Below are 25,192 nucleotides of genomic sequence, written 5' to 3'. Positions count from 1 at the left end.
CGGAACCCAAGCTGGGGCTGCAGGGGAAAGAACCTTTGACCTTGGCCAAAAGAAGTCACCAGCCAGCCTGCTAGGCCACCTGGAGTCCACAAGGGTAAAAGTTACTTGGGATGAACTTTTCAATCCTTCGGTGCGAATGAAAATTCAGGTTTTTGATACTGAGAGGGAAGAGGCCGCGCTTTAATGTGGAGAATCCACCTATTTCAAATACTATGTTGAAGGCATGACGACAGAAGCCCTCGCCTAAAAAGGCTGCGAAAGATATTTTATTTTGAAAACAGCAATAACAGAAACAAAACGGAGCAACAAAAAGGTCTCTTTGAGGTCAAATCTTAAAAGGGTCCTAGGCTGATGCAAAGGCCTAAGACCCCCTAAGACCCCCGAGGCCCGCTTGCTGAGGGCCTGACACTGGCCCGTAGGCCTTGTGAAGCGCTGCTCCCCTTGCCTCGCCGCCCCGGGACGGGTCCTCTGGGGCGAGCCCGGGCGCGCTCCTCCAGCAGGGCCGCGGGGGCATAGGGCCCTACACACTCGGGGACATGGTTTTAGTTCGGTGACCGGAGAACCGCACAGACCCCCCGGACGATGAACCCCAGCACGTCGGCTCCCAGGACACCTGGGCACGAACCCTGCAGGCCCCGCCGGGCGCTTAGGGGGCAAGGCCAGGCCCTAGCGTGCGCCCCACACCCCGCGGCCCGGCTCCCCTCGTGACCAGCGCTGCTCCGCCGCCCTGCAGGTGCGCCCGGGGCCCGCACCTCCGGCCCGGAGCCCCGCAGCCAGGGCGCCGCGGGCCTGCCCACCTAACTAGCCTGGTCTCCAGGCGGGCCACGCACCCCCGCACCCCCCGCCCCGCAGCTGGCCGTGCAGCCGGAGGCCCGCACCCCGCGCATCCCCCCGCATCCCCCCGCCTGCACCCCATTGGCCCCGCAGCCACCTGCGCACCTCACGGTCCGCACCTATCGGTCCCGCACCCACTGGCCCCACAGCCGGCCGCGCACCCCTTGGCCCCGCAGCTGGCCGCATCCCCACCCCCCACCCCGCACCCATTGGCCCCGCAACGGGTCACAGACCCCCGCCCCCTCGGCCCCGCACCCCACTGGCCCCGCAGCCGGCCGTGCACCCCCCACCTCGCCCCCTTGCCCCACACCCATTGGCCCTGTACCCGGCCCGCATCCATTGGCCCCGCACCCCCTTGCACCCCCTCCCGCCCCGCACCCATTAGCCCCACAACTGGCCTGTATCCTCCCTCCCCCTCCGCCCCCCCCCCCCGCCCCGCACCCATTGGCCCCGCAGCCGGCCCGCACCCTCCCCCCCCATTGGCCCCGCACCCCCGGCCCTCACCCATCGGCTCCGTAACCGGCCTGCATCCCCTCCCCCTCCGCCCCGCAGCCGGCCCGCACCCATCGGCCCCGCAGCGGGCCGCGGCGGCGGGGGCGGGGCGGGCCAGGCCGGGGGAGCCTCGCGGCGCCTGCGGGTCTTTATTCGTGCAGGACTCGGCGGCGCGCCCCCAGCCCCAGCCCCAGCCCCAGCCCCAGCCCCAGCCCCAGCCCCCAGCGTCGGCGGAGGGGCGGGCGGGGCGGGCGGGCGCGAGCGAGCGCGGCGCGGCGGGCCGCCCCCTCCCCGTCGCCCTCCCCTCCCCTCCCCCGTCCGCGGCGCCCCTCCCCCTCCGCTCCCGGCCCCGCCGGCCCCTCCCCCGCGCGCCCGCCCGGCGCAGGCCGCTCGGGTTTGTTTTGCTGAGCGGCCGCCGCCGCCGGGGCCTCGCGAGCTCATTTGTGCCTGGCTGGTCCCCGCCCGCTCCGCGGGGCCGAGCGCCGGGCCGTGGGCTGCTCCGAGCCGTTGGGCTCTCTCCCTCGGTGACGGCGCCCACCCTCGCCCGGCTCCCCGCGCCCCCGCCCGCGCCCGCGCCCCGCGCCCCGCCCCTCCCCCGCGGCGGGAGCCCCCGCCCCGCCCCCCCGGCCCCGCGCCCCCGCCCGCCCGCGCCCGCCGGGGCTCGCAGCGCCGCGCACCCCGAGGGGTTATTTTGGGGGCGGCTGGCGGCGGCGGCGGCGGCCAGGAGGGGACTTTCCGTGCGCCTCGGTTCCCGGGAGGGGGAGCGGCGTCGGAGGCCGGCGTCCCAGGTAAGCGCGGGGGCGGGCGGGCGGGCGGGGGGGCGCGGGGAGGGGAGGGGGCGGGGAGGGGCGGGGAGGGGCGCGCGCGGCCCGGGAGCCCCCTCCCCCGCCGGCCGGAGCGACCCCGGGGCCCGCGCCCCGCCCCGCGCCCGCCCCCGCCGGCCTGGGGGTCCCCGGCCGCCCGCGCCCCTCCCCCGCGCACGGGCCCCTCCTGCGCGTGTGCGCGTGTGTGCGCGTGTGTGCGCGTGTGTGAGTGTGTGTGCGGGGCGGGCGCGGGCGCGGGGCGGCGGGGGAGGCCTTCGGGGAGCCTGTGCGGCAGAGCCGGTGCGGGAGCCATCATGAGGCCGACTCCCGGGAGCCTATTTTTAGCCGAGGAGGGAGCTCTCGGGTGCACGTTCCTCGGTTCGCAGGGGCGCTGTGCCGGCGGCCGCGGGCGCGGGGGGAGGGCGCGGGGGGCGGGGGCGGGGGAGGGGCGGGAGGGCGCGCCCGGGGCGCGGGGGGAGGGCGGGGGCGGGGGCGGGGGCGGGCGCGGGGCCGCGTGCGTGCAGCGGGCGCCGGGGCTGGCGCGAGGAGGCGAGGCCGGGCCGGGCCGGGCCGGGCCGGGAAGTTGGGCTGGGAGCGCGGCCCCGGCGAAGTTGCGGCGGCCCCGGTGAGCGTCGGGCGGCGGGTCCTCGGGACGCGCTGGGGAACTTCCTCCTCGCGGCCCGCGCGTTTCCTTCCTTCCTGGCGTTCGGGCCCCGGCGGACTTTGTGACTGACGCGGCATCGCGGTCCCCGGGCGGCTCGGGAGCCCGTGCGCGTGTTGACAGGTCCGGCTCCGGCACGAGGCCTGCCCCCCCAGCGGCCGCGGCGGCTCGCCCTTGGGTCGTGCGGTGCGAAGGGGCGTCTCCGCAGGGCTCGGGGCGCGCGTGGGGGGCTTCGTGCGGCCTCGAGGGGTGGCCGGGCTCCCGGTACCCTGCTCCGAGGTCTCTTGCGCCAGGCTCCCGGGTAACGCGCCCTCAAGAGACCCCTTGGTGATTGTGAGTGGACCGAGGTTGGGACCTACTTAAGAACGAGATGATTTTTTTCCGTCTCCCCCCTCCCCCCACCCCGATGTCTGGAGTTTACTTAATACTTAAAACCTTGCACTGCGCAGGCACCCAGGTGAGCGGTGGTTTAGGACCTAGTGTCATTCGCAGCCCACTTGGGGGAAGTTCGCCGCGGGCGCTCACGCCGGAGCCCTGTGCTGTTCTCCACGGGCCTGTTAATAAAACGTGGTGGCTGAGAACGACGGGGTTATTTTTAGTCTGAATTGCCTGCCCCCTCCCCCCCATGTAATTAAGTAATCATTTTTCTCCTCCTTTTTTTTTTTTTTTTTTTTTTTTTCTCCTAAAGACTCCTTTATCAGATTGGATAATACAAGGCCCTGGTGGTGTTTTCCTCTTCCTACTAAAGCAAATTATAAAAAACATCCTGGTTAACACACTGAAGGTACAGCAAGTGACTTTTTGGCTCCCCCAGTGTGGTTCATTTTCATTTTCTGCTAAATAAGACCTGTGCTACCCTGGCGTGTTTTAGTGAATCCTTATTTCCTGGGACTCTGTGTTCTCACCATTTTAATAAGTTTATAGTCTAGGGAAATAGGGCAGCTTTGTCTCCATGAAACCTGTGTGTGTTGGGTCGTATCATGGGAGTTGATGGCAGGCAGGCTTCGAGATGATCACTGAGGGTTCCAGAAACAGTTACCGTTTACCTGTGGAAGAAGGGGTGGCTGAAACAAAATATGCCTCAGGGTGGTTAGGCATGTCATGTGTGTTTATACTTTTGCTCTGAATTTGTGCTTTCCTGCCTGTTTGGAATATGATTTTTTTTTCCCTTCCAGTTTTGCTGTAATGCATTGTGTGATGTATGTAACCACAACTGTTACATCTACAAACAACGGCTATTTTTTTTTTTTGTTTGTTTTGTTTGCAATTTGAGTAGTTAGATTCAGACCTATAGGGCAAAACACTACACTGTATGGAGTCCGAAGACCGTTTGTACTTGGAAAAAGTTTTTCTTACTGTTCTGGAACTTAATTAATGGACTTGTTAATGGCTTGAAAATTGTTGCAAAGCTTCCAGTTTATAAGATGCTTTTCTTGTAGCCTGGTGTACCAAAGTTGGTTATTAACACAGGAGACACACGTGGTAAATGATGTGGCCCCTCGTGGAGCTTGAGTTCTTGCACTGGTTGCCTCAAAGAAGCGATCAACATTTTAATGACTTTTTACGTGTGTCCAGGAATTTTTTTGTTTTTGTTTTTGTTACTTGTACTCTCAACATCCAGTGAAGGGTTGTCATGATTCCCCTTCCAGGGGAATAAGAAGGAACCACTTCCTGGGAGCCTTTCAAGCTAATAAGCAGAAAGGGCAAAAGCTTGATATAAATATAGGGGTTACTGATAAAGAGAGATGTGGCTGATGGACCTTTGGAACAACAACCTGTTGAAGACGTATCTGCTCGTACATGGCAGTGAGATAGTACAGCCTTGTCAGATGAGTAGCTGACACAGGCATTCTACTTGTACAAGTTATTCCAACAGAATTACTACAAAGAATTTTTGACTTGACACATTTGGATGAAGTTAGTAGAAGTAATTTGTTGGGTTTATTCAGTTCCTGTGTTTCTTATATAAAAGTTGAGAGGAACGTGATAAACAGTAAGTCAGGGGGCAGATGCCAGAAATACTGGCACCATCCGGGACTGTATTTCTCTAGTACATGTGAATTTGACTCCTTTCATAAATAACTTACAGTGCAAGTCACTGAAATGCAAAAAATAAAGCCCGAAATAAGTAACCATGAGACACGGATACATCCCCACAGTAGAGAAGGGTTAGGACCCGGGGCTGTGTAGTAGAGAATGAGTGAGTGTAACTGGTCCATTTTGGAGGCCACCACGGTGACCTCTCCTGTTTAAACACCAACAGAAACTTTAAAAAAAAAAAAAAAAAAAAAAAAAAAAGGCTGTGAGAGAACTAATGTTGGAGAGGTTTACTGGCTACACCAGCTATGGGATTAGACTCCGGAAGAGTACAGTCAGGCACGGTGTCGGCAAGAGCTAGAGGAAGGGGCCTTGCTTACTTATGCTCTGGAAAGGTGTGAGGCGCTTGCTGTGTCATCTATACCTCAGGCTAATCCTGCGGAGTAGGGAGTGCTGGATTCTGCAGATTATGAAACAGAGGTGCAGAGTTGATCCACTTGTCCAAGCCACAGAACGGTCAAGTGAGGTGTGAGGGTTCAAACCTGGGGCTGTCTTGAACCCTGTTCTCTGCTCTTTCTAGATGACTGTAGCTATGCCAGATTTTTCCTGCTGTTGTCAGTTTTGTCTGTCACTCAACGTCCTTGCAAAAAATTAGTGTTCATAATCAAGTTTATGATTCTGTAGTCGGGCTTTTCTACTAACTGGGTCAAGTAATTGCATGGATAAATGGAATTCGTAGGGCCCAAACAATGTTGTGTTTAACTCTCTGGAACCATTTAATAAGGTGCAGTCTTTTTGCAAACTACTCTATTTCCTATCTTAAGACAGCAGTGAGGTAGCCTCTCCAAGTACTGCCTGCAGAAAGAACAAAATTGGTTCTATGCCTACAACTAACCAGGAAAAGCAAATTAGGAGTATGCCTAACTACCTTCCCAAGTACGTATTCTGAATACTTGCATGAGAACCTCGTCCCGTCTTTCCGCAGAGCGAGCGCGGTGGTGCGTCAGGGGGTCCTGGGGCAGGCCCAGGCCCCATCCCTTACTGGCTCTGCAATGTTTGGGGAGTAACTCCCGTTTCATCTCTGTTTCCCCTTCTGTGTCATGGGGACAGTGAGCTTCGCACGGTGAAGAAGATTGAGAGAATTGCCCCAGGTTTTAGAGGATGGTACTTGGCATAGGAGCCTCCCGGGAGGCCTGTGGGCTGAGGATGAGGAGGATGGTCGGGAGCTCAAGTTTGCTTCTTTGTGTTACATTTTATGTGTTTGTTATTTATTTCAGTGGGAACACGTCATAGGAAACACTTGGCGGTTTTAGTTCCCCGGGCTAAATATCTGAAATAAACTTAGCTTAATGTGTTTACCCCTGAAGTGGTGATTGAAGGCTTACCCTGGAGAAACCGATTGGGTTTAACACTAAGTAGGACCCGTATCGAGTTCCATCGTGTAGGTACAGTGCTGGGGCCTTTGCATGACTCTTAGGGCTGTTCTTTTGTCACTTGGGCTTGGACTTCTTAAATCTTGCGCTATTTGAGACCTTTTCTGGCTCTTTTTAAATGAAGGGATTTTGTTTTTCAGGGCTGTACCCATCCGTATCTAGGATCTCCTGTTTAGGTTGGAGCGATGACTTTAAGTAGGTTATTGTTTTCTCCAGGCCTGACCCTTCATCTGTGTTCTTGTTCTAGATTTTCAGTTGCTGTCAAGTCCGTTCTCTTTGGAAGTTCTGTTGCTCTGAAGTCTCTGTAACCCTTGTCTTGCTTTCACTTCCCATTTTTTACCATTTTTAATTCAGCAGTAGTGTTAACTACTAATATGGTTTCTGTGTTGGGCCTACACAGCTGGTTTGACGATGACTTTGAGAGTCCGAGCGGCTGATAACCTGGATATTAGGGGCCAAGAAACCAAGGCTCAGGTAGTAGGGGGTGTGCAGGGGGACTTAGGCCCCATGTGTCTGATGTTTAGGTCCGTGTTCTCGTCTAGCAGCTTGCTGGCCTCCCTGTGTGTGAGAGATGAGAGACCGATGAGAGGTTTGAGGCCTGAGCTACTGGGCTTGGTCTCTGGTAGGCTGCTCCGAGCTGCCTTTCTCCCCCATCCCGCCTTCTGTAACTTGTTGGCCACGTCGTGTATTTAAAACCCCGGTTTCATCACGTCGGGTCCCTGCTGGACAACCCAGAACGGCCTCCCTGGGCCAGCCTCGGCCCTTGGGGCGGCCCCCAGGCCCCAGCGCCGGGTCTGTGACCCCCGCCCTGGCTCCTGCCTCCTCCCGTGCTCCTGGTTCGAGCCCGGCTTCGCCGAAGCCCTTCCTGGCCGTCTGCAGCCCGGTGGCCCTCGGCGGAGGTGGCGTTCCATCGAGCGAGTATCCCAGGCCCATGACCACCCGTCGTTGAGTGGGTTCGTGTCCCATCCGTAGCCCCGACCGCACGGTAGGGTTCTTGGAGGAAAGGACCTTTTCCTTAGGGTATTAGCAGAGTTTCGCTTCTCCTGGCCCTCGCCGCCCTGGGGTCACGCGGATCGTCTCCACAAGGCCCGGGTTGCGGGAAGCCCGGAGGAGCCGGAGGAGCCGGAGGAGCGGGGCTGCCTTGCTGACGTGGCTGAGCGAGCGTCTTTCTGATTCAGGCCGTGGAGGTTCAGGTGTGCTCCAGGAGCACTTCCCTGTTTGAATTTTAATACTGCCAGGGTTGACAAGGGAGGAGAAAAAAACCTTGTCAAAATCTAGGATGCAGTGAAGATCCGTAGTTTTGTCCTCTTATTCTTGGACTTGTAGCCATGATATTGGGGAAGAACCTTGTCTCGGTGGGAATCCTGTCACCCAAAGTTGGCCTTATTTGGTTCTGTTTGTTATAACAAAATTTAAGATTTTATTTTAATCTCTCTGGCTGTAGTGGGCCTAAGTATAAGACGGTGTTTTTAGCTCTTTTTGATGGCATTCTGACCACATTGGAGTCTCATTCGAGTCATTATTATGAAGGTATTAACATGCAGGATAAACTGTATCTGTTATATAGTGTAAGTGGGTTTAATCTACCAGAAGAAAGTCATCATAACCATCTCTCTTCAGCAGGTTTTTATAGTAAGGCTGTGCCATATTAGTTCTACACAACCTGGGTAATTTATTCTAAAGCCACTAATTTGGCATTGCATCCTTTTGGAAATTTTAATATTTAGAATTTTAAATTATGAGCTTTTCAGCATGATTTTATTTGCATCAGACAAAATGAGTTGGTTGTTACCTTGCTTTCTGAGAGCTTAGATTCTTAACGTAGAATTAATACAATCAAACTATAAAGGTCATGTTGAAAGATCAACAATCAAATTTCAGTAAACATAGAAGAGTATCCAGATTAAGGAAAAGATTTATGTGAAATGAATAATTTGAAGAGTGAATGAGGAGGAATAGGTATTGGGGGTTTAAAACTGGGGAGTTTGCTGCCTTTTTTCCTCTTAAGCGATGGTAACTTTTTCAGGAGGTGGAACAGAGGAGAGCATGGAGAGTGCGGGTCAGATGGTCATTCCGGTATCTTACTAGAATAATTCTTCTTTATATGAAATTGGAGTCTCAAGCCTTTTTTTTTTTTTTCCCTAGAGATGTCTAAAATTTTTAATTACCTTAAAACAAAAGCAGTGAAGAATTTTTTCTTTTTAGGAACTAGATATCAATGTACTTCTTGATATCTTTTTCATTTTGTCTGAGGTTAAAGGTGGTGGTATCAGTGCTTTTCTTTGATTTTTTTTCATTGTATCCTTTTCAGCGCAGGGTATGATAGGACATTGTAATGAGATAGTTAAGTGGATGTTTGCTTTTTTTGTTGTTACTGTGCACCTACTTGAATGGTAGGTAGCATCTTAACATGGATTCAGTATTAAGCAAATGAATTTTTATCATTTTTTGCAAAGCCACAGTGACATGAGTAAATCATTTAGTTTCTAGAACCGCATATTAAGAAGGGTCATGGGATCCCTGGGTGGCGCAGCGGTTTGGCGCCTGCCTTTGACCCAGGGCGCGATCCTGGAGACCCGGGATCGAATCCCACGTCGGGCTCCCGGTGCATGGAGCCTGCTTCTCCTTCTGCCTGTGTCTCTGTCTCTCTCTCTTTCTCTCTCTGTGACTATCATAAATAAATAAAAATTAAAAAAAAAAAGAAGGGTCATATAAAGTGTTATGTAAAGGTAGCTTATTTGTTCAAACAGTACATATATAGTCAATTCCCATATGAAAATTCTGAGGATCTGTCATTATATTATTTTTTATAAAGATTTTATTTATTTGATAGAGCACAAGGAGAGGGAGTGGGAGACTGAGAAACAGGCTCCCCGTTGAGCGGGAAGCCAGATAAGGGGCTGGATCCCAGGGCCCTGGGGTCATGACCTGAGCCAAAGGCAGATGCTTAACCCACTCGCCACCAAGGTGCCCCTCTGTCATTTAATTTTATGTAAATTTTTTTTTTTTTTTTTTTTGAGGGAGATCTACCTGGAAAATTTGCTTAGAGTACTTAAAGGCTAAAAATTTATAGCCTTACGTAGAGTAATAGTCCGAAAGCATTTGGCATTAGCATAAGCAAACACCTCCAGAGGAGTTAGAGTAATAGTATATTTTGCTAGTTACCTTCAGCTGCTAATAGAATAAGTTTATGGGTTAGCGAGAGGTGTTTTATGCTTTCCCCTTAATTTGAACAGGCTAATTGGGTAGAGTGTATACTAATTTTGTTCCATTTCTATTTTTCGGCTATCAGATGTCATTAACTCACAGTATAAGGCAATTGGGTCATCTACTTTGGGTTTCTGAAATAAGGTAATGGAAATAGATAATGAATGAATTTCCTTAATGTTTTTTCTTTTTCTGTATAATTGTTCTTTTATGGGATAGAATTTATCATACATGAGTGAATTTTTAGATGCTGTTTGTCGCTGTAGTAGTGTTCCCCGGTACCTTTTTTATATGAAAATGTAATATACTATGTACTTAAATTTTCTCCCACTAAAGGGGTGAGTTTTCTTTTAAATCACCTTTCTCTGTCTTCCTTAGTAAAAAATGTGCATTTGTGAGATCACGGACTGGGGTTAGGAGGGCAGTCTGTTACTGTGTCAGGAAAATAGTCTTCCTCTTCTGTGTAAAATCTGACATGCCCTCATGGGGGGCGGGGTTACTTCTTTGACCTTGGGCATTCTTACGGCCTGCTAGCAGGGGTCACCGGTTTCAACATCTGGTGAGAGATGTTTTGTGTGAATTATTCCTTTACAGATTGGTTTAGAGCTCATGTGTAGGACTTTGTTAGTGTCTGTCTGTAGGATCTTCTCAAAGATGTTTGAGTAAAAGGAGGCAGAGGATGCTGTAGCCTGCTGCCCTTTGAGCTTACAAAAGGGGAGAAGAGTGGAAGGGGTGGCGGGAGAATGTGACTTTTACGTGTCTGTGTTTCATGTGCTTAGGATGACTCCAGAAAGATGCACAGCAGACTGGTACCAAACAGTAATTTTAGGGGGTGGGATTGGGATTGGGTGATCATGAGGTCAGATGTGGGAGAAACTTATTTTCATGTATGGCCATTTGATTTGGACCGTTTGAATCTTTCTATGTTAGTATTACCTTCTTTTTTTTTTTTTTTTTTTAAGAAGTATTGATTGTGAAAAATCAAGGCATCCAGTTAAGAATTTACTTAATCTACTTCAATTTGGACAGTCAAAAGAAGAGAGTAAACTTAATTTTTCCTGTGCTTTTCAGACAGTTCTTAAAGAGCTGGGATTGTATTTCTGTAAACATTTATTTTTATTTCTCAGATTTGTTGGACAATTAGAGCCACTGGGTGATTAAAAGCTGTGCTGTTTTATGATTTTGTCATGAGGCCAGTTGAAGTATTAGTGATAGTGATGTGATTTTCAAGTCCCGTCTGAGGTTGATAATTAGAAATTAATTCATTGCAAATATTAGAAGGAAATAGGGATTGTACAGAAGTATACAGGTATTGTCCGATTTCAAGGGTTTGGAAAAAGGGTGAGAATTCAGTTTACTGTAAATGGTCTTGTCTTCTAGTTGTGCTCATCATTTTCAGCTTAAGCTGGAACATCTCAAAGAAAGGTGGTACCTGTTTTTGTACATTTAGTTCTGCTTCAGGGTGACCTGCCTCCCTGGGCGCATCGCCCTCTGTCCAGGTGGGCTGTGTGTCTGATGTGCGGCTCTGACCCTTGCCGCGGCATGTTCCTGTGCCGAGCAGCTCCGTCTCTGGAGTCTGGCATTCCTACTTCTACTCAGAGGGGTTGTATGGCTTTGGAAAATTATGTAACCATTCCAGTTGGTTTTTTACTCTGAACAATGGAAATAAAGAGTAGTTAATAGTTGCCTTATGGAGCAGTAGCGAGGATTAAAATGTGAATGCATGTAAAGCTGTTCTCCTAGGGCCTGGCACATAGGAAGTACTCCGTAAATGCTCACTACTGTCTGGTAGCCTTGTTAGCTGCAGCAGCAACAGCTGTAGACAGAGGCAGAAAAGTGTCCCTCCTTCTGGAAACCTGTCTTGGCTTCCTGTGGCAACCGCAGAGCCCTGGATGGCCTGAATTCCCAATCCAGAGGGCTCCTGCTGCATTTGGTGCCTGAGCTTTGGTTGCTCTAGTTCTCTAAAATGAGAATATGGGGGCACCTGGCTGGCTCAGTTGGAGGAAGGTGTGACTCCATCTCAGGGCCGTGAGCTTGAGGCCCGTGTTGGGTGTAGAGATTGCTTAACTAAAAATAATACTTAAAATAAGAGTGTGTACTGTGTACCTCTGTTCTGCCTCTAATGCATGTGTCATTTTACAGTAAAGTAGTATTTTATATCGATTTTGGTCATATCTTGGTATTCCAAGAAAAAAAATGTTACCTTTCTTAAAAAAATCAAGTCTTTTTGCTTTCTGGGACTCTCCAGTCCTCCTCCTGGAAATCAAACCTGCTCTCTGGCTCTCCAGTGGATGCTCTTTGTGTGGAACAGTCATTTCAAATACACATATCACACGTGATTCCATACCAACTTTGACTTGGACTTTCATATGTATGACGTAACAGGATATGTGTGTGTGCAAAAATACTGAAGTAAATTGCTTTTAAGAGCTGGTACATGATCATTTTGCGTAATCTTTCATTTAAAAACATGCTTTTATAAACCTCTGATTTGATTATTATTTCAGAAGTGATAGATTTCACTTACTGAGTTTAGAAAATACTGGTTTAAAGTAGTGTCAAATTATAATTCTGTAAGCTTTTTGGATCCAGAATCAGTCATCAAAATTAGAAACAAATTTTCATTTTGAGTGATAGAACATAGCACATTTATCGGTGCTAATTTCTTTGGGTAGTATTCTGAGGCTCTATTAGGATTCTGAAGTTCCAATTCTCTGGTTTTGTAAAGCATGCATTCAAAGTAAGATACAAAGGATAAAGAAATTTGATTGCTAATAAAGGGATATAAGGTTTTTTTCTTTTTCTTTTTCTTTTTTTTGAGGGCTAATCTGCAAACAGTTGTGGATTAAGAACTCTGAATGCTTCTCATTAGGAACAGTAATTGGGGCGCCTGGGTGGCTCAGTCAGTTAAGTGTCTGACTTCAATTCAGGTCGTGAGGCAGGGCCCTGGGATCCAGGCCTGTGTTGGGCTCCTGGCCCGGAGGGGAGTCTGCTTCTCCCCTCCCCCTCTTCCTGCGTGGTGCTCGTGGTGCTCGCTCGCTTGCTCTTTTTCTCTCTCTCGTGGGTGTGTTCTCGCTCTCAGTTCATAAGATAAAGAACAGTAGTTATTAACAGAAGGGTAACTGTCCTGCTCAGTTTCTTAGATTTCATTAAAGGAGAAGTTTGGGTAGTTTCACACCCTTTAAAGCTGACGCACCACAGCGTGTTGGCTGAACGAGGTTATACCGTCTGATTGAAGACGGAGCTGCTTTCTGTGATGGTCTGACGTGGACATCCTGGCCTGGGACCGCCAGTCCTCTGTGTCTAGCACAGATGTCTCCCTGAGTGAGTTCTATGTTGGCTCCTGTCTCACTAGGCAGGGCCCTCTTCGAGGACAGTCATGTTGCACCCATCTTTGTCCTTAGCATCTGGTATAATGCTTGGCGTAGTCTTTCGGTGATATTTTTAATATTTGTAGTTATAAATAAAAGTTAAAATTCATCAACAGTGGGTTTTTTTTTATTTTGTTATTTTTTATTTATTTATTTTTAGATATTTTATTTATTCATCAGAGACAGAGAGAGAGGGAGGAGCAGGCTCCATGCAAGGAGCCCCACGTGGGACTCGATCCCAGGTCTCCAGGATCACATCCTGGGCTGAAGGCAGTCCTAAACCGCTGAGCCCCCGGGGCTGCCCATGTTTGTTTGTTTATTTATTTATTTAGAGACAGAGTGTGCGTGTGCTGGGTGAGGGAAGGGCTGAGGGGGGGGGATCTCAAGCAGCTTCCACGCCCAGTGCGGAACCTGACCTGGGGCTTGATCTCACAAGCCTGAGTGACCTGGGCCCACATCTCAAGTCCTATGCCTAACAGACTGAGCCTCGTGGGGACCCCTCAGCAATAGGTGTAAAAAGTTACAAAGGATGGTGCATTTAAAAGATTAATAATGTCCTCAAAACAGACAAGGTATTATGAAATGAAAAGAACAGAGAATTTATCTTACAAGGTTTTGTGTTAACGTTTGTCTGCAGGAAAGTACTTTTTGTTTAAGCAGAAACTTAATCTTTTGTATCCTTAGACCCCATGCTTCTTGAATGGGGTTGTGTTTCCTAATTCAGTGCTCCTCTACCTGGTCTGTTCCCCTTTTTGGGTCATACGCTTTCACGAATACCTGGTTGCCTTGGTTCATCTAGTCTCGCTGGCCCTTCCTGCATTTTCTTCTCGATGACTCCTGTGTGTTCGGGTAGCAGATAACATTGGTTGGTTCATTTGATCTGACAAATCAGTGTAGAGATGACTTCCTACAAGTGAGAACTGGTAGTAACAGGAAAAGTGACTTCTTTTTCCAGTTGTGTGTAACAGCATACTAATGAGCTTTGATTCGTACGATAAAGTCACGCGGTACACTTTACACCAGTGTGTGTATTGTATTGAACCCACGGTGGACACACTCACGTGCTCTTGGGCGTGGCACAGCACAATGTGTTCAGTAAATGTCTGCTTTCTTCCCTATTCCGTACCTGATGGGTTTTGCACGACACTCGGTAAAATCTGAAAGTCCTTCCTGGGCCAGTGAGGAGGGACCCCCCCCCCCCCCCCCCCAGCCATCCCAGCTCCCCGCCCGCCGAACAAGCCCGTTCCTGTCTCCGCGCCTTCATGGCTTTGCCCCGATATTGTCCCGTGGCTCCTGCTTCTCCGTCGTTGAGCTTTGGGCTCTAGTGCTCCTACCTGGGAGGTCCCACGACGTAGCCGCATGCCCCGGCCACGTCCTGCTCACAGCACTCCCCCCTCTCGCCCCACCGGCCGCGATCCGTGCGTGGCCGCTCGCCGCTGGCCCTCGCGCCCGAGAGCGAGGATGGCCCTGCCTTGGTGCTCTGCGCAGAAAACAGGAGCTCGTCGGGCTTCAGGAAATGTTGGAGCCAGTGATCTCAGAAATGCTGTTGGAACGAGCCGGTGGCTTTAACCTGCTTTATGCTGACAGTAGAGCCCTGAGTAACCCGGGAGAGGCCAGCCTCCGGGGGTGGGGGGTGGGGGGGGTGGGAAGAGGCTTTACCAGGTCAGGGTTTACCATTTGGAAGCCCAGGGACATATGTGAGTGCTGTATGCTTTTCTTGGAGGAACCACTTACAGATGGTATTTGAATGAATCTGGAAAAAACAAGTAAATGGATAATTGATGAACCAATTTAAAAATGTGCTTCTGTTATAATAAGCGTTAGATTTTTAAGAAGTTAACACTTTATTTTTAAGTTAAAACACAGATTTCATTCAGGTTATATGCTGACAGCTAGATACCCCTATTTGTGTTTTATACATATGGTTAGGGAGATTTTGTGTTTAGTTACATTTACCTGTGATATTCTGTTGTGATTAATCTTGGCCAACTTCACCCAGTTGGTATATGAGTCAGAACTCTTCGTTGTACAATAGACACTCAGTTCAAGTTAGCTTAAGCCAAAAAGGGGGATTCATTGGCACATGGAGTCCCAAAATAGATGGAATAGCTCAGCTATGGGAAGAGCTCTGAGGCTGTGCAAGGCTTGAGGCGCAGCAGCAACCAGAGCCATTTGAGTGCTCCCGGAACTCTCCGCTGACGGGATCTGTGTGTGTGTGTGTGTGTGTGTGTGTGTGTGTGTGTATGTGTTGCTACGTTAGCTTCATTCTCTCCTGGACTTTGACTTTTTTCACATGGTGGAAAATGTAACTTGTCAGCGCCAGTTTTTATCATTGTTTTCCCGTGCTGTAGAGGAGGGACTGCTACTTTATCTCATTTGGAAAATTCTTGAAGTACTGATCAGTTTGGTTTGGGAGGGTGCCCACCATGGCCAGAGGCCATCATAGAAACTGGGTGTTTCCAGGTCCCCAGTGGGGATGGGAGTAGAGCTGTTGGAACGACAGTCAAGGAACCCCGGGGAGCTGCTGGGCAGCCGCCGCACCAACACGTGCATCCACTTACGCTTGGGAAGGTTGTGCCATTAATCCATGATAGACTGTCGCTTACGTTTCTCTTTTAACTGGAACTGACACATACTTTGTAAACTTTTTCAAATGCGTACCATTTTTTAAAATGAAAAGTTGAAGTTCCTCGTGTGATAGTAATTGTAATCTTGTGTACACTGTCTACAGCTGATGCTGGGTGTTCAGATGAATTTGTCTTCTCAGTGAGTTACATAGTAAAAAAAATTATTGATGCTATTTATTTTGGCTTTGTTTTTAACATTACTCTGCTACTTTAATAGCTAATGGAAACCTAAATTTGAGGGCAGCTGCTAGAAAATTATCAACAGGTTAATTATACGTATTTAGGGGATATTTTTAAGCCTTGAGGACGATAACTACCTTGAGGAAGTAACTGCCTAGCATATAGCAAATTAATGTGGTATATTCTGGACAGTTATTTTGAAGAATACTTCATCAGTTCACTAAAACAAAATGGCCTTGTAGCAGAAGGCTTTTGTCACCCAAGAGGTATTAGTTTTTGTGGGCTTCAGTTGCTTCATCTTTGAAATATTGAACTGGGTTGCTGAGGTCTTTTCTGGATCTAATGCTCTTTGACCCTGTGATTGTACATATGTCAGTGGTTAGCCAAATTAAATGGGAAATATACAGTGCTGATTTCAGGTTAATTATTACCTGAACTGTTTTTTCCTAAAGAAAACATTTATATTTCTCTGACACCTTCTCACTTTTGAACAGATTATTCTCAGAAAATATTTTTTAGATATATGAAGTGTCTTCTGTTTTATCCATTGATCTCTGAGTTCAGATACATAGTTACCTCCCATTTCACCATAGAGAAAACTAAAAGAAATGGCATCAAACATATTTATGACAATTTTTTTCTTTAATGCCCTTATTTTTAATTGTATGCTTGCCGACTGTCATGGCCAGTAATTTTTTTAGCACTTTAGGTTTGATCTTTCTCTGTGTGCATCACATTTTAGAAATTGCACTAAAAATATGTCTCATTGTACTTAACAATGAGAAAGTCCTGTTTGCATGAGTCGTTTTTTGAACTAAAATACAGGTCATGTTGCACACATTAGTGACTAATTTAAAATTCTGTGCTTGTTAAAAGAATTTACAATGAAAAACAGATTTGTGGGTGGTCTTAACAGGAGAGCATAAAGATGCCCAACAGGTTGGTCTTTTCTGGAAAAGTTTATGTGCAGCACATGCTTTGTGAATTGTAGAGCGATGAGAACCAACAGGAAAGGGTAAGCAGGGGTCCTCGTGAGGTGACTTCTTTGCTGCCTTAAGGGTTTGGACGTTCTTCTGTTGCAGGAAACTCCGAAGGGCTTTAAGTGGGGCAGCAGGATTATGTTTTGGTAGCTCGTGAAGGATGAGCTGGAGGGGAAGGGCTTCTCTGAGCGCGGGGCGAGAGTGGCGCTGGTAGCGTGGCGGGTGCGGAGGCCAGTCGGAGCCCTGGGAGGGTCGCAGCCAGATGTGCCCGGCTGCACGTCTGCAGGAAGGCCTCGGGCAGTTGGGGGGAGGTAAGGGGGCACTGAAGAGGTAGGCCCGCGCATTTCCTTCTCTCTGGCTGGCCTCTCTGCTTGTGGAGAGTGGGGTGCAGAATGGGGTGGGGTCTGTGGGATGGATAGCTGATGGACAGGGCCCGAGGTAACGCCACCTCGGAGCAGAATTCCCATCATCGTGATACCTTAACCAAGAGAGAATTAAAGTCGGTGCTTACTTGAGAATAGTCATAAAAATAGGTTGGTGTAGACTGACTAGTTCATGATGTTTCTAGTGGGTGTAATTTTTGTGGAGTTCTAGGTTAATCACTGTATTTTCAAAACTTTTCTAAAGGTTTTACAGTTATACAAAAGGTCATTAGAATCTCGGTTTGATGACTTTCGGAAGTGGATCTGAATTAAGTAGTTTAATTAAAATGACATAAATACTGCTTTTTAAAGACCTATTTTGGGCTCCTGGCTGGCTCAGCTGGTAGAGCATCCGCCCTTGGTCATAGGGTGGTGAGTTCCAGCCCTGCCTTAGGTGTGGAGCCTCCTTAAAACTTAACTATTGTGAAATAATTTTGTGCTAAATAGAGAAGGTGCAAAGAGGGCAAAACTCCTATGTATCCTTTACCCAGCTTGCCCGGAGTTGAAATCTCACCTAACTGTGGCACCTCTGGCAAACCTAAGAAGTTAACATTGACGTTAAACTAAACTACAGACTTCATTTGGCTAATCCCAATTTTTCCCAGTTTTTTTTTTTTTTTTTCTTTCTTTGTTGGCGTCCAGGGCCCGGTCGAGGATCCCACACTGCATTTAGTTACTGGGTCCTTACTCGCCTCTGATCTGTGACGGTTCCTCAGTCCTTCTTGTTTTTCACGACCTTGAGGAACGCTGGTGTGTAGATTTTTAACGATGGACTGAAGTTACAGATACTTGTCACAACGATGCCGCAGAGCTGATGTGCGTGCCTGTCGCGGGGCATCGGGGACAATCCAATGTTTACGGGCAGGAGCGCTGTCAGCTGCTGCGGGTGGTGCTCGCCTTCGTCACTCGGTCAAGGTCAAGTTGAGTGGATTCCTTTGTTGCAAAATTAATCGTATTCCCATTTTCCATACTCTGTTCATCAGAAATGAGTAATTTCGACCCTCATGCAAGGTGCGGGGACAGTAGGTTCCACCTCCCAGACAGAAATGCATCAAAGACTCTGGATGTAGGTTGAGGTTACCGCAGTAATGACAAAATATTTTGGGGAAATACTCTAAGGCTGTGTCGGTAGCCTTTTTTTCTTTACGGTTTTATCCCAGCGATTCAAGCATTCGTTGGTGGGATCTTGTTTGCAGCGATGATTACTGGTGGTGTAATGGGAATTTTCTAGTTCCTTCACGCCTTCTGCATTTATTAATGGAACTTCTTTTCGTAACACAGATTGGTTCCTTTTCCCTGGCTTATTTTTTCAATTAATGTCATTGTGGATCTATGGATTTTATTTTGTTCTTTGGGTTATGATTTAATATTCTCACTGTTTTGTTGCTCACACTGTTCCAGCTTTGGCCGCTGAGAGCTCATTCAGGCTCCTGTGCCCTTTCAGCATGACCTGTCCTGTGTATTTTTAACTATGTTCTTTCTGACATATAAGATGCTTCAGACTCCTCTTGTATTTTCCGTTTCTTAGCGCTGGATAAGCCACTTCTCCAAGAAGCCTGGTTTCCTTTTATTACAATCACAACAAAACTTTTTTCTAATAGGGGAAGTAAGTCTTTATATGGATTTTACAAAGTGTCCTTATTGGCTTGTGAGTCTTCAACAAATATTTCTTTTTTTTTTTTTTTAATTTTTTTTATTTATTTATGATAGTCACAGAGAGAGAAAGAGAGAGGCAGAGACATAGGCAGAGGGAGAAGCAGGCTCCATGCACCGGGAGCCTGACGTGGGATTCGATCCCGGTCTCCAGGATCGCGCCCTGGGCCAAAGGCAGGCGCCAAACCGCTGCGCCACCCAGGGATCCCTTCAACAAATATTTCTTAAGGCTTCTGACCCCATTTGCTCACTTAGAAAACTTTTATTTATTTTTTTATTTTTTGAAAGTGTGGGACAATTTTTTTTAAAGATTTTATTTATTTATTCGAGAAGCAGAGAGAGAGAGAGAGAGAGAGGCAGAGACCCAGGCAGAGGGAGAAGCAGGCTCCATGCAGGGAGCCCGACGTGGTACTTGATCCCGAGTCTCCAGGATCACGCCCTGGGCTGAAGGTGGCGCTAGACTGCTGAGCCACCTGGGCTGCCCCCACTTAGCAAACTTTTAAAGGTGTGTGTGTACCAGCATTCTTAGACACGTAAGACGTGATGATCATTGATCTAGGAGTCTCTAGGTAAAAGAAAGACACATTTCCTCTCCCTCCCAGTATACTTTATTGCACGCTTATGATAAGCCAAGTCCTGTGCTACAAGTCAAGGAAATAATAAGTCAAGAAGCACAGGTTGCTTTTAGGAGCATGTGGGAGGAGTTCTTACCCACTCTCTGTCTAGGTAGAGTATGGAGCAAGTTTTGGAAAATGACTGTGGGATTGAGTGGGGAGGTAGAGGAAAGGTAGGACGAAGGGAAGCCGTTCCACGCAGAGGGGTAGCCGTGGAAAGACTACTCAGTTAATAATTTATCAATTAGATTTAGAGGTAAGCCCCTGGCTGTGTGGGGTGGTGGTGGAGGGAACGGGAGGAAGTGGTGGCGGATCCATATCATGAGAGTCTTGAAGGTAAAACGAAGGCTTGGAAAGTTGAGGGGCTTCCAAGGGAATTTGAGTTGGAAGGTCGTGTAATCAAACCGTGACAGCACCTTGGAGGGTCTGTTGATTTCTAAGAGGCTGTTGTTAGGATGGAGGTGGAAAGAGAAAGTCCTAGCTAACCACTGTGAAGGGGTTCTCGGACTGTGCTAGGGACCACCGCAGACCCCAAAACACGGATTTTAATACTGCTCAGTTCTACTCCCAGAATTTCTGATTCACTTAGATCTGGGTTGGAGTCTGAGATTGTACTTTCCTGGTAGATTCCCAGGTGCTACCGTTGATGCTGATCCTGCCGGTTTGGGGACCACACTTGGTCTTCACTGGGCTGTGATAAAGAGAATGAAGAGCAGGGAATAGGTGGAGGGATTGGCGGAGGTGCCACTGGGTATTCACACTTCCTGACCTTTTGGTTCACTGCTCACATGTAGCCTTGATTTCCTTTAGTGCTGCTGGCTTTTTTGACTAGTGAGGAAAGGGCGGGGATTAGTTTTTGAAAACATTTATGTGGATATATGTGCAGTGTGTTCTGTCATTATCAACTGAAAAGTTGTGTGGTCACCCCGTGGCTAGAAGTCCGTTACTTCTCTGTTGAGGTTCAATTACAGTAGCAGCTGGTTTTACAGGGCACTGCCTAGTACGTGCAGCGCACAGTCTCCAGAAGGTTTTAATGTGGTAGAGTTATTTTGGATAGTTTCTTATTCTGCGTACATGGCATGTCTCTTTAGCTTTGACTCGAGTGATGTTTTATGGAGAAATGTGACTGAAAGGTGAATTTGATTTTTTTTTTAAACTATTAATCTGAACATGTCAAAATAGTTTTTTTTTTAAAGTGTGAATAGTAAGATTTGGAGATACAGCTTTTTATTTTCGTGGCACGATAGTTATAATAATTTTTTTCTTTAGGCCGATCATTGTAGGACATAGAACTCTAGATTTAAAGTCTGTAAAAAACTCGTATCCATGAGATTCAGTCCTTAATGAGATTTGAACATACTGAAGTGATAAATCCCCAATTTTTTTCCCTCCATTGACTAATGATCAGTGTTCTCCAAGAAAATTATAAAATGTAGGGCGCTTGGGTGGCTCAGTCAGTTAAGTGTCCGACTCTTGATTTCAGCTCAGCTCCTGATCTCAGGGTCCTGAGGTGGAGCCCCGTGTCGGGCTCTGTGCTGAGTGTGGAGCCTTCTTGAGGTTCTCTCTCTCTCCCTCTGTCTCACTCCCCCTCCCCCCCCCACGAACTTGTGTGCGCACTCTCTCAAAAAAATTAAAAATAAAAGAAAATGAAAACACCCATCACCGTGTTAACAACTGAAGTGGAGTTCTCATTTTTTAAAGGGACATATTTTTTATAATTTGTATACATGTAAGCATACATTCACGTTTTAAGGATTCAAGAATACTAAAATGGTAAGGGAAAATAAATTTTGTGGAAGGTTAGAAGACAGTGATAAAAAGCAAATTGCTTAGTTTAAGATGATGGTTATGGGGATAGTTGGGTATAGGTTTTTAGAGGTATAGGCCTTTTTCAGGCTTGGACAAAGTACTGGATATTTACTATTCAATTGCAATAACTTAATTTCAGACTTGATAGTTTTTAAGGATTAAAATATCACAACAAAATAACTTTAATCCAGATTAAATTACTTTTTTGTGGGACAGTCTATGATCATTATACATTTTGCACATTTATACGAGTATCCCTGTGTGTGTAGCAAGTGATACGTAGGAGGTGAAGCCACTAATGGCTTCAAAAATGATTTGACTTTTTAATAATGTGAATGTAGTACCTAGGCAAAAGTATTTTTTCTTCTCTTATTCCCCTAGACTCTGAACCATTCAGTTCCTTTCCTGGAATCAGCCATTATTATCAGTTTCCTCTGTATCTTCATTATTATCAGTTTTCTCTGTATTTTTCCAGAGAAATAACTATATGCTATATAAAAAAAAAAGCCAGTGAAGCATATACTTTACAGTCTCTCCTTGATATTGTTGTAAACACAAATGGTAGGATCCTAGTCATTGCTCTAACTTCCTTTCTTCACTAATTTGGATTTCATCCAAATCCATATTTTGGATTTCAAATCAACACATCAAGAGTCTTCCCTCCCCGCCCCCTCTTATAGTTGTGGGTAAGGGGTTTTATTGTATGGATGTACCATAATTCAGCAGGTTTCCCTAGTCGATGGGTATTTAGGTTGCTTTAGTCTGTTGCTCTTACAGTGTTGCAGCGAATAGCCTGGGTACAGGTGTCGTCGTGCGTGCAAGGAGGTCTGATGATAAATTACTGGAATTGGAAGTGCTGGATCAAAGGATGTATACATTTGTAAGTAGATAACTGCTGCCAGACGGACTTCTCAGAGGCTTCCTGCTCCCAATACTTTCCCCACACTCTTGCCAACATAGTGTAGTGTTGCCAGAAGTTTTGCTCTTCCTTAATTTGATAGTGAAGATGGTAGTTAGTGTCTAATTTTTTTTTAAGATTTTAATTTATTCATGAGAAAGAGAGGCAGAGACACAGGCGGAGGGAGAAGCAGGCTCCCTTCAGGGAGCCCGATGGGGAACTCGATCTCAGGACCCCGGGGTCACGCCCTGAGCTGGAGGCAGATGCTCACCCACTGAGCCACTCGGGTGCCCCCTATTTTATTTTATTTTGTTTTGTTTTGTTTTATTTATTTTTTTTATTTTTTATTTTTATTTTTTTTTAAGATTTTATTTATTTATTCATGAGGCACAGAGAGAGAGAGAGAGGCGGAGACACAGGCAGAGGGAGAAGCAGGCTCCATGCAGGGAGCCCGACGTGGGACTCGATCCCGAGCTCCAGGATCAGGCCCTGGGCTGAAGGCGGCGCTAAACCGCTGAGCCACCGGGACTGCCCCCAATTTTTTTTTTTAAAGTATATTGCGTGCCCAGCATGGGGCTAGAATTTACAACCCCAAGATTAAGAGTCCCATGCTCTACGGACTGAGCCAGCCAGGCGCCTCTTGCTTTTTATTTTAAGTGAGGTTGAGTGTCTTTTATATAGTTGAGTCATTTCCTTTAGTGGACTATTGTTTTTTGGACTCTTCTACCATTTTCTATTGTGGCATAAATTATGTAAGATAAAGTACATACATTTTAAATGTATAACTTTGTAAACTTTAGTTGAGGTATAATTTACTCCCGGTAAAAATAACAGATTTCAAGTGTACGGTTTTGGTAAGGTTTGACAGCTTTACATGACCATGTAATTGATCCCAGTTAATATTTAGAGCATTTCCGTCACCCAGAAAGAAGTGATTTCAGGCCCGCCTTTCATTCAGTTTTTCCCTCTTCCTACGTCAGGTAATCACATTCCTTATTTGTCTTACCGTAAATTAGTTATGCCCATGAATTTTTATTGTAGTCTACATAGAACTACCAGCAAGATCAGGCTCCAGAACATTTCCTGCCATCGGGCAGGCGCCTTTGTACTCTGTCCCAGGCTCTCCCCCCGAGGGTGACCGCGCTCCTGGCCTGCACCCACTGTGGAACAGAGATTAGTAAAGCTGTGAGTCATCATCTCTGTTGTGTCGGGCAATACTTGTTTTCTTTTCCATTGCTGTATATATGGATATAGCACCATTATCTTTGTGTGAAAGGACACACATTTGGCTTTTTCACCTTTGGGCTATTTTGAATTAAAACTGCAGTTAATATTCCTGTGTGCGTGTGTGTTTTGGAAGATGCATCTTTTGGAAGATACACGTTGAGTGCCTTTTTATGAGTTTATTGTTGATATGTGTTCTTTAACGGGGTGATGACCCATCTCGGAGGTTTTTTTTGTTTGTTTTTTGTTTTCCTTTTTAAATGTGCTGTGTCTATTTGAGTTTGCAAATTTATTTTTTACTGGTTTGCAATATGTCTTTGTCTTTTGATTTCTGGCAAAAATAACCACGAACAGACTTTAAAGAAAAAGTTTTGATCAGAAATTTTTTTGTTTCCAAAGTGCTTTCAAATTCTGTGGTATACTTTGAAAGGCCTTGTTCATTCTGAGGTTATCTTATCTTCATGAACCTAATGTGCCGTCAAATATAAGACATTATGTTACTTTGTGTACTCCCATAAAATAGGAAATATTGTTTAGCTGACACCATTTTTTTTTTTTTTTTTTACCATTTAGAATCTTTATACTTACAGCTTTAGTTTTTTTCTATTGTATACTATTTTTCTAGATAAATGAGAGACAGGAAATATAGATTAAATAAATTGGTTAACGTATTCCCCTTAATTTTTCATATTTATTGGACTAGGACTTCCGAGTCTCTTTGACTTGTTAGTGTGTTTCTGTATTGTCTCATGTGCCTCAAGAATGTTGGCAGGGGAGGGAGGGGGGGCATTTGGATTTTTTTTTTTTGTCTGTTTTTATTTAAATTCCATTTGGTTAATATATAGTGTGATATTAGTTTCAGTGTAGTGATTCAGTAATTTCCATACATAAACCAATGCTCATCACAAGTGCACTTTTTTTTTTTTTTTTACAAGTACACTTCTTAATACCCATCACCTATCTCACCCATCTCCCCACCCACCTCTCCTCTGGTAACCCTCAGTTTGTTCTCTATAGGTAAGAATCTGTTTCTTGGTTTGCCTCTCTCTTTTTTCTTTTTTTCCTTTGCTCATTTGCTTTGTTTACTAAATTCCACATATGAATGAAATCATATGGTATCTGTTTTTCTTTGACCAATTAATTTATTTTGCTTTGCCTAGTACTCCGGCTCTTTCCATGTCGTTGCAAATGGCAGGATTTAATTTTTTTAATGGCCAAGTAATATTCCATTATGTGTGTATCTTTTTTATGCATTCATCAATCAATGGACACTTGGGCTATTTCCATACTTTGGTTATTGTAAATAATGCTACTCTAAACATTAGAGTGCATGTATCCTTTTGAATTACTATTTCTGTATTCTTTGGGTAAATACCCAGTAATGCAATTGCTGGATTGTAGGGTGGTTCTATTTTTAATTTTTTTAGGAACCTCCAGACTGTTCTCCTTAGTGGCTGCACCAGTTTGCATTTGATTGGTGTGTGTGCGCATTTTTTAAAAGAATCCAGAGAAGATCTAAAAGCTGTGCTATTAAGCTGACTTTGCAATTGGGTTGACCTAGTTTGTTTTTTTCTAGCTTAGGGCTTAAAAGAGTGACCCAACTATGTATTCAAGGTTTTTTTCTACAAAGTTGCTGGGTTTGGTATATAAGGTTTAAAAGTGGCACTATTATTTCAGGGTTTTTCTTCTCAGTGGCTGACTGCCATTCTACAAATGTTGATGCTGATTGCAGTACTTATAAGCAAGGACAGATATGACATGATGCTAGCTGGCCCACGCTAATTGTAAGATAAATCATGATTTTACACTGTGTTCTTCAGGTAAAGAGTGCAGTATAAAATCAAAGAAATGCATTTTTTCTAGGTCTGTTTGAATTATAGCCCTAATTTAATAAATAAGTGAAAATATTTGTGCAGTTAGAACTGTAGTTTGTGTGTGTGTGTCTGT

The 25,192-nt window shown here is 46.6% G+C and overlaps 1 protein-coding gene across 5 annotated transcripts in view; it reads left to right on the top strand.

The window, feature by feature from the left end:
• Positions 1–2,020: 2,020 nt before the first annotated feature.
• Positions 2,021–25,192, top strand: part of TBL1XR1 (TBL1X receptor 1) — a 166,336-nt gene continuing 143,164 nt past the window's right edge. The window contains exon 1 of one of the 5 annotated variants that reach the window (XM_038583941.1): positions 2,021–2,114. The gene's annotated coding sequence lies outside the window, so the exon portion shown is untranslated. Of the gene's footprint in view, positions 2,115–2,735; positions 2,755–25,192 lie in introns of those variants that run through there. The other 4 variants (XM_038583940.1, XM_038583947.1, XM_038583948.1 and 1 more) reach the window with 4 other exon arrangements.

Source organism: Canis lupus, chromosome 34 (assembly GCF_011100685.1).
Source record: "Canis lupus familiaris isolate Mischka breed German Shepherd chromosome 34, alternate assembly UU_Cfam_GSD_1.0, whole genome shotgun sequence".
NCBI classification, from domain to species: domain Eukaryota; kingdom Metazoa; phylum Chordata; class Mammalia; order Carnivora; family Canidae; genus Canis; species Canis lupus.
The sequence above is the reverse complement of the archived record's forward strand: the minus strand, read 5'-3'. Positions and strand labels throughout refer to the sequence as shown.